Source organism: Ceratotherium simum, chromosome X (genome assembly GCF_057802395.1).
Source record: "Ceratotherium simum simum isolate JZ-2026a chromosome X, ASM5780239v1, whole genome shotgun sequence".
Lineage (NCBI taxonomy): Eukaryota > Metazoa > Chordata > Mammalia > Perissodactyla > Rhinocerotidae > Ceratotherium > Ceratotherium simum.
Window position 1 is genome coordinate 5,203,555 of NC_141940.1, and position 12,425 is coordinate 5,215,979.

Genomic DNA, 12,425 nt, shown 5'->3' on the forward strand with positions numbered 1-12,425 from the left:
CTTCTCTGGGCTTTAGTTTCTGCCTCTCCCACAGGCTTGGACCTCCTATCTGCAGCATTTTCCAGGCAGGCCTCCCCACCTGCCCTGGTGGCTGAGAGACCAGTCCTGGGCTACAGGTGGCCGCCAGTTGTGTTAGAGTTGTGGCTATGCCTCCAGCAGCCTGCCTCCTGGCCACATGGCATGTTTGCCTGCGGGGAATCCCTGCTGCCTTGAGGAATGAGTATAGATGCCACCTGGTGCAATTTGAGTAGTGAAACAAAAGGACAAGGAAGTGGCTTGCTGCTCTGCCCTGTGAGCTGGCAAGTGTGTCTCCCCAGCCCTTTTTCCTGAGCGCAGAGGCAAGTGAGGCCAAGATGATGCTTTGCTATCCAAGTGCATTCTCCCCGGGCACCTCATTACTCTCCCAGCGCGTCAGGACCTATGATGCAGAGCAGTCTTCTTGCCCCTGAGATGCTGCCAAAGGCAATTCCAAGGTGACACTATTTGGGGAATTACGGTACTGGGCATTTGCCAGGAGGAAGAGAGTGTGTGCTTTACATGGGACTGAAATGTCCCTGCTGTTCAGAGAAAGCAGATTCAGAGAAGAAGTCAAAATCAGTGCCTTTTGCAGCAGCCAAATTTCCATCTCATTGCTGTGCCATGTGGCAACGCGATCCCCAGAGCCAGATCGCACAGGCTTGTGTCACGTTGCATCAGCGGCAAAAGAAACGGCTTTAGTAATCAAATCCCCTGGACCTGGTGGCAGACGCCTAGCTGGCTAAGAGGGCCATGGTGCCCCACTTTAGAGCTGTGGAGTTCTAAGCAAGCTAGACATGGTGCCACACTGACCCTTGCAAGCGGGTATCTAGAAGCTTCCCACCAGTGGCCATGCAGGGCTCAGCTTCCTCCCCATCCTGCCCCGTCCCTAGCCGGGTCCCACAGAAGTCCTCCTTCCTAGGATGCATCATTGTCCATTCCAGGGTCCTGGCCCTGTCTGTGAAGCTACAGCCCACACACTGGCTCCTCATTCCTGAAGAGCAGACGTGGCAGTGTGCCACCTCACAGACACCATCCTACCATGCCACTGTGTGGGCTCAGTGAGGCTAGGGGAATCAGAGCAGAAGCCTTGAAAAACTTCTGTAGCCCTAAGAAGCTGTGGCCACGAGAGACCACGTTTCCCATAGTAGGATGGACAGCAAGCAGAACATTTCCTATCCCTGATGGAGGCCAGAACTAGCTGTCCCCTGCCAAGCTCCATGCCAACTCCTCTTGTTCTCCACTCAGGGCTTGTGTCTGCTAATGAAATGGCCATTTTGCCATTGTAACATTACTTAGTGATTTATTAGTGATTATTGATTTTCAATTGTGGTTGCCTGGGACTGTGGGATGGAGCAAATCGAAGGCATCCTGTCTATGGACCTCCATCCATTTGCTTGAGGCCATGTGCTCAGACGCAAGCAGCTCATCCATTGCTGAAAGCACCGAGAGAGACAGCCAGTGCTGCTTCCTGCTGCTCAGTTTCCACTCACTGTCTCCTAGAGAACCCTTCATCCCACTTCCTCCACAGTCCCAGCTACAGATAGGAGCAGACAGGACTTTAAGTGGATGCTTTTATGACGTTTTTTTTATGGCCCTGACTGGATCCTGTTCCCATCTCTCAGGACCCCCTCTGCCTTCTTATTCCCCAGAGACCCCCCTCCTTTACTCCCTCTTAAAGGATTCCTACTTCTTCCAAATGGTCCATTGTCCCTCCACTTGGAAAATGGTGGCCTCCATTCCCTGGCAGGAATGAAGCAGAAGCCTCTGGGCCAGTAGTCCCTATTGCCTTGTAGCCCTGGTCCTTCCCACCACTAGGTTTCTGGGCCTGGAAGGAATCCTAAGCCAGGTGGTCCAATTCCTTCCTCGACCCTGTCTGTGATTCCCAGCTCCTGCCTCCAGCCTGAGAAGGAATAGGCACTCACACACTCTCTCCCAAGTGTCTCCTGAGCACCTTGCTCCAGCACTACACTAGTCGAGGGAGAAAGATCTGATAAAAAAGGAAAGGCTACCAACACCTGTTATATACCACATCAGATCTGCTTCACTTCACCTGTCTCTTATTCCAGCCACCTCCGAAGCAACCGGTTCTTTCTGCGTGAGGGCCAACAAACTGCATGCAGGTGTAGCCCCACAGCGCCTCACCTCAGCCTTCCAGTGCACGCCTGGGCCTTCTCTTTTGACACTGTGGCATGGAATGCCAGGGAACTTGTTTGGTATGTGCACATGCAGGGGAGTTAAGTTCCCATGGAGAGAAACTTTGGCCAATGGGGAAAGGAGATGAGGAATAACTACTCCCCCCCCTTCTCCCCCTAGTTCTGAGACATATTTCATTTGGCTCTCAGGGGGTTATATGGCATCAAGCAACCGGTCACACATTATGGTGCATAATTAGATAGCGTATTCTTGTTTTGGCTCTTCCTCCTTCCCTATTTCATCGCCCCCCCCACTCCCCCATCTCTCGCTCCTGCTCTCTCTGGGATCACATTTCCCAATAAAGACACTTGAATACAAGCCTTTGTCTTGTGCTCTGCTTTCTGGGGAACCAGATACTTGGTACTAGGAAGGGCCTTAGAAATCCTGAAGATGGGATTTTGGAGCTGGATCTCTTACCAGTCAGATGGTAATACGGACCCCACTTCTGATGGGAAAAGGTGTGGTGATAAGTAAGCCCTGACGTGCGGTGGCATCACAGTTATCTAGACTCGCACTTGTGAAGCGTATGGTTATGTGGTAGTACAGAACTCGAATAGCATGGGGACAATGGTAATCATAAGGATTTGGGGGTTGTCTGGCTTTTTTTACTTTGAGAAACTTGCAATAAAGAAAATGATGGGCTTGGGTCAGCCAACCATGAATTCAAAACACCCTGTAAAAGCTAGAGGGCCTCTATGGAAGCATTTAAAGGGATCCTCATCTCCTTCAGCAGTAGGGCAGACCATGAGGCAATCTAGACCCAACATCAAATTTTAAGAATAGAGCATTATAAAGAAGGTTAAACACAGACTCAATAGTTTTCTATATCAAAGTCTTGATGGGAAAACAGTGGGACCTTGAGACCCGAGGTGGGGACATTTGGGTGGATAAGCCTGAGAATCTTGAACCCCCATATTCTCCAGAACCCTCCATGCTGGCAGCCTCTTTTCTTTTGCCAGAGGAGAGCAGCCTGCCCCTGTGTGGATACCCTGCAATGACCTCACATGACATATGTGCCTTGCAAGATGATGCTCTTCCTCTTCAAGACCCACCTCTACTACCTCTTATTGCCTCCAGGCTGATAACCAGGGTCAGATCTCAAGCTTAGAATGTAGCTCAAGCTTGGAAGCACAATTCTTGTTCTGGAAGAAAATAGCTTGCATGCCAAAGGAATTGCAGAAACTGGCTAATATATGCTAGCAAGAATTGTGAGAACACTTATGGGAGTTGGATATTGAATATGTTGGACCCAGGGAGTAGACAGGGGAGAATTTATTAACATAGTGGCACTCACTTGTGCCCAGGGATTCAATGTTCAGACATAGACATTGGGAATGGGTCCTAATACTCTGCTGAAATGGCTCCTTGAAACTTGGACATCACAGTAGCCTATAATAAATGAGATGAAGCTGCTGTAACTTTCTTGGTATAGTATCAAGGAAGGAAACATAATGTTCAGAGAGGTATTAGAACAGATTTATTATGTGATATCAGAAAACCTACTATTTGACTGTGTTCCTTTGGTGGGACAAAGAACACTTCCTTCACCAAGGCAATATGTGAGAGGGACACTAGCATATTTGAGAAGCTTGTCAGGTAGCTGTTTTCTCTAGGTTGAATTTTACAGTATGAGATACCACTATGGAACTGAGTTCCCTGGTATCAGTGGAGATGATGTGACTCCAGAATGGCAGAGGTCAGGTGGCAATACTTAGCCATTACTGTAATGGAAGCAAGGTCAGAGTAGCAACTGGGGTGCCACACCTGCAGGGATCTGTGTGACCACCAACAGACCATTGTGTTCCTAGGACAGATAGGTGGAGAGATAACGAGGGTGTCACTTGATTAGTATAAAAGAAAAAAATCTGAAGCTTATGAGCAGAAGACGGATATCAGCCATCACAATGAAAAACTCAATTCCTCACCCAGTTTCCAGTTTTATGGAACTTCCCAAACCCAGAGCCCAGATTGAAGGGGAGATGGTCTCCTTGTGGAAGAACCTACAGTGCCATCACAATTACATATGACAAATATTATCCCAATCCTTCCACAAAGGGACCTAAGGACATTTGTGAAGGTAACCATGCTAGGGAAAGGGAACTACTTATACTTTTCAAGAACTGTTGGATACAGGGTCTGAGCTTACACTAGTATCGAGAAACCCAAAATGCCATCATGGTTTTCTTGTTAGACTGGAGACTTATTGAAGTCAGGTGGTAAATGGTCTAATGGGTCTGTAGACCCATCCTGTGGTCATTTCCCTGGCTCCCAAGTATATGATTGGGATAGACATTTTTAGCAGCTAGAAGAACATTCACATTGGTATCCTGACTTGTGGAGTAAGGAATATTTTGATAGGAAGGATCCAGTGGAAAGCACTGAAACTGTCTGCTCCCTCAGCTGAGATAGTAAATCTGAAGGAACACTAGGAGGAATAGCAAAAATTTGTCCCACTATCAAAGATATAAAGGATGCAAGGGCAGTGGTCCCCATCAAATCTGTTCACCTATATGGCTCCAGCAAAAACCAGATGGATTGTGGCAGATGATGGTGAACTGCTTACCGTAAACTTAACCAGGTGGTTGCTCCAGTTGTGGCTGCATTGCTGGCTGTACTGTCTTGATTACAGCAGACAAGAACATCCTTTGACACTTGGTGTAAGGCTATTGGTCTGGAGAATGCATTATTTTAATCCCTATCAATAAATGAGATTAAAGGCTGTTTGCCTTTACACAAGAAGGCTAGCAGTACATATTCGCTATTTTACCCCAGGGCAAGGTGAATTCTGTGCTCTCTGCTGTCACAATGTAGTGTATAGGGCCCTTGATCTTCTTGACATTTCACAGAACACCACACTGGTCCATCATATTGATAAAATTACTGACATCATCCTAATTGGACCTGGTGAGCATCAAGTGACAAGTACCTCAGATGTCCTTGTAAGACACATGCAAATAAGAGGGTGGGAGATAGACCCCAAGAAGACGTATGGGCTTGCCATGTCAGTGAAATTTTTAGGGGTCTAATGATCTAAAACATGCCATGACATCTCCCCTAAGAAAAAGGACAAATTATTTTACCTTGAATTGCCTACCGCCAAGAAAGAGACACAGTACTTGGTGGGTCTTTTTGGATTTTGGAGACAGCACAGAACGAAGTTGGGAATTTTGCTCCAAGATATTTATTGGGTTGTTCAGAGGTTGCCAGTTTTGAGTGGGATTTAGAACAAGAGAGAGCTCTGCAGTGGGCCCAGGCTGAAGTATAAACTACTCTACCTCTTGAGCCTAATGACTCATCAGATCCAATGGTGCTAGAGGTATCTGTGGTAGATGAAAATGCTGTGTGGAGTCTTTGGCAAGCTCTAATAGCAGAGTCGCAGTGCAGACTCTTAAGGTTTTGGAGCAAGGTCACGCCTTCTGTGGCAGAGGATTGCTCTCCTTTTATAAAAGCTCTTGGAGTGTTATTGGGCCTTGGTAGAGAATTAGTGCCTGACCATGGAACCCCAAGTAACTATAAGACTGCGGTTGCCCATCATAAGCTGGGTATTATTAGATCTATTAAGTTATAAGGTCAGGCAAGCACATACTTGGTGTGATGAAAATAATAATTTGCCTTTGGATCCAAGATGGTCCATAGACTCAAGTAAATTACATAAACAGATGGTTGCATCTGTTGCATTAACCACACATTTCTCTCAGCTCATACATATGGCTTTATGGAGTTTTCCCTGTGGCCAACCAATGGAGGAAAAAATAATTTGGTCCTCGTCCTCAGATGGGTTGGTGCAATGTATTGGTGAAAGCTGAAAAAGAAACGGACTGTTGCTGCATTCCAACCCCACTCAGCGATGGTGTAAAGAACAGTGGTAAAGGGAAATACTCCTAGAGGGTGGAGTTGGTCATCAACTTGGCATGGAAGAAGTGGCCTATAAAAGGATGGACGGCTGGGCAGTGGCAATTGGCTTAGCTTGTTGTCATGGGTTGAATTTTGTCCATTTTCCAAATTCATATGTTTAAGTCCTGACCATGGTACCTCAGATTGTGACCTTATTTGTAAATAGGGTCATTGCAGATGTAATTAGTTAAGATGAGGTCATGTTGGAGTAGGATGGTTCCTAATCCAATATGACTGGTGTCCTTATACAAAGGGGACATTTGGACAAAGAGTGGCATATAGAGGGAAGACGATGTGAAGAGACACAGAGAGACAAGCATCTACAAGCCAAGGAGAGAGCCTGCAACAGATCCTTCCTTCACAGCCCTCAGAGAGAACCCACCCTGATTGCTCCTTGGTTATGGACTTCTAGCCTCTAGAACTGTGAGGCAATAAATTTCTTTCCTTTAAGCCACCCAATTTGTGGTACTTTGTTATGGCAGCCCTAGCAAATTAATACACTGGTTGGCTAAGGGCCTGGAAGGAACCTGCTTGTAAAATCATGTTCATGACAAAGGAGGTACAACATTGGGCACACGATTCACTAGGATTACTGTGTACCCAGTCACTCAGTAGCAGCAGGCCTAATAGAATAGAGTGTTAAAGGCTTGTCTAAGATGCCAGCTTGGGGACAACACACTGTGGGGTTGAGGCGCTGTCTTCCAGGATGCAGTATATACATGGATCCAATCGCCAATATATGATCCTCAATAGCTAGAACTGACAGATCTGGAAACCAAGGGGTGCACATAGGAGTGGGCCTTCTGACCATAACTTTCAGTGACTCATTTGTCGAATTTGTGCTTCCTGTCCCCGAAGCCTTAGTCTCTGCCAGATTAGAAGTTCTGGTTTGATGGGACAGAATGTTTCCACCAGGGATCACAGTAAGGATTCCACTGAACTTGAAGCTGCAATGGCCATCTGGTCAGTTTGGGTTTTTCATGCCAGCAAACTAGCAGGAAAAGAAAGGAGGGGTTGGGGTTGCTGCCATACAACTTTGGCAGTGAGGAATATGTTTAGAGCCCAGGGAATTCAATGGGGGTGTTTTCTTGGTGCTTCTATGTCCAGTAATAAAGGTGAATGGGTACATGCAGGAACCATGGCCCAACAACGGCAAGGCAGCTAAGGGCTTAGACTCTTTGGGGATACAGGCCTGAGTCACCTTACTAGGCAAGCAACATAGACCAGCCAAAGTGCTGGCCCAGGGAAGAACATTTCTAAAATACAGGGTGGAGGAGGGAGATGATGAGTATCAATTATGGCCTAGGGATTAGCTGTGGCACGAAGGACCGTTGCTTTTTCACTAATCCTCCTGCATTAAGCCTTTGCAAAGATTGCAACTGGCCACCACTTTGAAGGGGCCTCTGGGTAGATTGGTCTTAGACTTCAAATGTCTCAAGGAAGAAGTAAGAGCATTTTGTTTTCTCAAAAATGGAGGCCCCATATCGTAATATGGGAACTGAGTACAATGGAGGATACAAGCAAATCTGAGTGGTACAAGGAGTGGGCTGTATCAGATACTTTTTTATGCCCCACTTCGGATTCTTTTGGCTTCACCCATGTCTTATTCCAGCCACTTCTGTGGAGACCACTTCTGTGAAAATTCTGACCACCTTCATGCTGATGCAACCTGTTGGTGCCTTGCAATGTCTGTGATGCATGCTTTTCCGCTTCTTCCTTGGGTTTCTCTGAAGCCAAGGGATGGGTCATTGTGGGAACTGAGTCAGCACCCACACATGTGCACCTTGACGTTTGGGGGTGTTAACACTCCATGAAATAACTGCTTCCCTTTTTCTTCCACCATGGATGATCTTGAGATGCATTTCATATGGCTTCTTGGATGGTCCCATAAATTCAAGCAGCCAGTTGCCTTTCACAGCGGCCAACTTGATAAAGTTCTTGTATTGACTATCCTTCCTTCCCTGCATTGCTGCCCCTGCCCCTCCCTTGTCCCTGGAGTCATTCTCCCCGGAAAAATATTCACACATAAGATTTTCTCTCAGATTTGACTTTCTGGAGAGTGCAGGCTAAGAGAGTAAGCACATGCCTGCCCTCACTGAGTTTCCAGACTAGGTGATGAGACAAACACAAGCCATTTATATACCTGGTGTAACATGTCCCACACAGGGTCTGCACCCAGTGCAGCAGGAGTGTGGGAGATCATAGGAGCCCTAAGTAACCTGGGGGGAGGGTTTTAGGAGGGCTTCCCTAAATTGTGATGGTTCAGTGGATATACAAAGCATGAGTAGAAAATTCATTGGGAGAAAGGGGTGTGGGCCAGTGTTTTTGTGGATGAAGTGTCTTTGTAGGGTTGAGGGGAGGAGAGGATGTATCAAAGATTTCTGGATGTTTCAGCCTTAGAAGCAGAGGTGGTTGTGGGGATGCGGGGGAAGTAGGGGCAGCCAGAGCCAAGCACTCTTTCTAGAGGAAGTGAGGCCCCAGAGGAGATGGGACAAGGTGAAGTCCAGGACACAGGGGAATGTGTTGGCCATCCACAATGGAAGGAGCAACACTTTTTCCTCTGAGACTGAATAGAAAGAAGGAAGAGAGGGAAAGGAGGTGTGCAGTGACTTCGAGGTGGCAAGGACGATGGAAGCTTCAAGTTGGACAACTTTGGTCTTCTCTGCAAATCCCAAGCTGAGTTTGCTGCTGGCAGAGTCAGGGTGGGGCCGGGACTGGAGGAGGCTGATGGCAAAGGCTCAGGACAGCTGTTGTGGGGAATTCCAGAGGGATTGAGTTGATGGAGGGAGTGCCGCCTGCCCTACCTGTCTGCCAGGCCAGACGGGACTTTGCATAGAGGAGGGCCTCGAGATGTTTGCTGAATGTAGAGCGGGTTTGCCATTTGTGGCCTGAGTTGCAGTGAATTCACACTTACCCTCCACTTGACCCATGCTTGGTTCTCCTTCTTACTGCCACCCCCACTCTCTGAAATGCACCCTCCTTTACCACCCCTGAGCCTTTGCCTGAGTTGTCCCCTGTGCAAGCAACAACTGGTCTTAGATCCCCCCAAGCCACAACCCACATTCTTCAAATCGCAGCTCAAAGCCCCACCTCTAAGAAGCTATCTTTGTGATTAATACCGACCATTCTTGAACCCCTCAGCAGAAGCCCCAGACCAGCCCTCTTGTCCAGTGCACTCCTATAATTCCTGTTGCTTTCGGAATTTAGCCAGGGCCGGGAGACGATAAGCACCTATCTCAGGGCCCACCTTAAAATGCCAGCTCTGAAGGGCAGGAGTTGTCTCCTGGCCCCCTCACCTCACACCTACACAAGTAAGAAGTTTCCAGACTTCCTTAGGGATTAAAGGTTGTCAGAGGTGAGCCCCATCCAGGGGCCCCAAGACTGTTCTAGGGGCTTCTTAAGCCAAGTCCAGACACCTCTAAGACGTCCAGGGAGTGATTCAGGTCATTGACAAGACCTTTGGATTTGGATGCAAAATATTGTGTGTGCATATGTGTGTTTTCTGGGGAGAAGTATCATAACTTTTTTCAGCTCTTCAAAAAGATCTCCAAGCCCCAAATAGCCCAGAACCAATGCTGTAAATCTTTCTCCATGGATGCAGCCTGCAGCGGGCCTACACCCCACTGCACAACTCATCTGCAGTCAGGGTATCTAATCCAGATGTTCAAATGGGTGCTGCTCCCAAGTCTCTGGGCCACTGCCAAGGATGCTGTGGCCACAGATATTTGCATTCAATCAGAATTCAGTCTCTGAGTCATAACATCCCCCAACATCCCAATGAATGGATGACAATTAATACAGAGCCAAGCAGATTTGTATGTCTTGTGGAAATTAAAAAAATCCTAACTTGTAGGAGCTGAAAGGCCATTTATAGGCCATTGAGTCCAATATTTCCAGAAATATGTTCTATGGAAGACGAGTTTTACCAGATGTGAACAGAGTACCCCTTCTAAGAAAAAAAGGACTCTGAGATCAAAAAAGTTTAGGAGATACTGGGTTAAACAATGTTAAATTGTTCTCTTTCCAGTAGGACTTCTCAGAGTCTTCACTAGGTAATGGAGGCTTTGAATTTTCAGGAGAGAGACAGAGTGTTTCCCAACTATGTTTAAAGTACTATGAAGTTCCTTTGCAGGATATCTGGCAGGATAACACTCTTCTGTTGACCCAGTTTGGGTCAGGAACCATTTCGTGAGTTTCGGAAAGTTCTATTCACTCCTACTTAATTGGAGAACTCTGCTGTGCACAGGAGCTTCCTTGGGGATGAGTGGGGGGTAGGGGCAAACGTGAGTGCTCAGGCACTCCATGCACTGTCACTCCCCCTGCCCCCAAGCTGCCGGTTGTTTATTCTAGGATCCCTTGTGTAGTGCTGACTTATGTCCCAGATGCTGTCCCAAGCACATTTGAGAGTTACTCACAGCATCAGGCACTGTTCTCCAGAGAAAGTGAGCCAGTAGGATATAAATATATAATGACTATATTAAGGGATTGGCTCATGTGCTTGTAGGGGCTGGCAAGTCCAACATTTGCAGGCCAGGCCAGCAGGCTAGAAACTCAGCAGGAGTTGATGGTGCTCTTACCTCTACAGCTGGCTACTTCTCAGAGCAGCCTGCTGATCAAAAGTCACAGGTCTTGGAGCAGTGGGCCCCTGGCTGCCAAATCAGGCTTTGGGGGCCGAGACCCAAGGACAGCCACAGTCTTGGGCCAAGAGGGCTCTTATGCACCCTCTCTCCATGATTTTCCACTGACAGGGGATGCTCCCACAAAGGCAGCAGAAACTTGGCACCTGTCTAGGCCAGGCCTGCAGGGCTTTATTTGCTTGCGTGTTTGTTTGGAAGTGTCTCCGGGTTGTATTTCCTGGGCATGTGTGCTGAGGCCTGCGGGGGTAGGGGATGAAGACCTGCTGCCTGGCTGGGCTATGGAGCTTCAATACCCCTGTGCTTCCAGCACAGCTCATGAGCCATCCCAAAGTCTGCAAGTCCAGGCTCATGCCCCAGTGCATGTCTAGCCAGGACCCCAAGCCATGACCATTGGCTACAGATTTCCCAAATGGGCATGCTTCAGTGCAATGTCCAGAAGTGCCTTCCATGCTGGACACAGCGCTATACTGCAGGCCTCATGCTCTGATGAGGCTCTGAGCTCAGATGAGGCCAGGGCTGGGGGCTGATGAGGAGGCTGCCCCTTGGGTTGGGCCTGACATGGTGACCTCAGAAGAGGCCTGCCCCTTCTCAGGCCTCAGTGATCGCATCTGTATGATGAGAAGGGAAATTAGAATGATCCTTAGTGTGCTCTCCATCTTAAAAACTGGTCTTCAACAACAGAGTTTGAAGCTACTTCCCTCTCTTTCTCAGATACTGCTAGAGGCGTTCCAGAGGGCACTATTGAGGACTCTTTTTCTGGAGTTGGGTCTCAGGAGCTGGTTATAGACGGCTAATAGCCAGGCATTGCTTGTTTGCATACTTGTGTAAAATAAACAAACAAACACACACAATACAAAAACCTCTAGTAGGGCACGCCATTCTAGGGGCAAGGGATGGCAGTGTTGAGACAAATAAAACTTGGGAGGAATCAGGAACTTTAGGAGATGCAGCCTCTAAGACTCCTCCCTCCCTCCCTGTCTTTCTCCCTCCCTCCCTCCCTTCCTTGCCGTCTGTCTTCTGACCCCAGGCGCAGGTCAGCTCAAACAGCTGAACAAGGACAGCAGGCATGCTCTCTTGGATCGTCTGGGGAGGGGGCTGAACAGCAGCATTCTTCCCCTGCCACCCCCTCACATTTAACACACACTCTCCCATTATTCTTAAAGAAAAATGCCAGGATTCCAGGAAGCAGTACAAATGTGTGTTGACCTTGGAGCCCCAGATCCATGGTAGCAGCTTGTCCTCAAAGCAGACGACTACAGATGGGTGTGCTGAGGGCTTCAGTCTCACTTTCCTTCTGGGCCCCCAGGTTGCTGATCCTGGGCCTCAACTCTGATCATAGGGAATGCAGGTGACATCCTGGAAGGCAGCCACAACCAATACCAAGTTTAGAAGGAAGAGTTGGCCCAGCCAAGGCACTCCTGGGAGGCACCCTCTGCTGGGCTGCCTCAGGAAGAAGAGCCTAGAAGCCTGAGTTCTTGTTCCTGCCTTTGGCCCACTGGGCTTCAGTAAGAGGGCTCCCTGGGGTGTGCACAGTTCTTTACAGATTACCAAACATGTTCCTGTCCATTCCACTCCTCCATTCATCCATTCATTCTTACACCCACTACATACTTATCAAGTGCTGATTGTGTACTAGCACTGGAAGTAGAGTGGTGACTGAGATCCACCTCATCACTGCCCTCC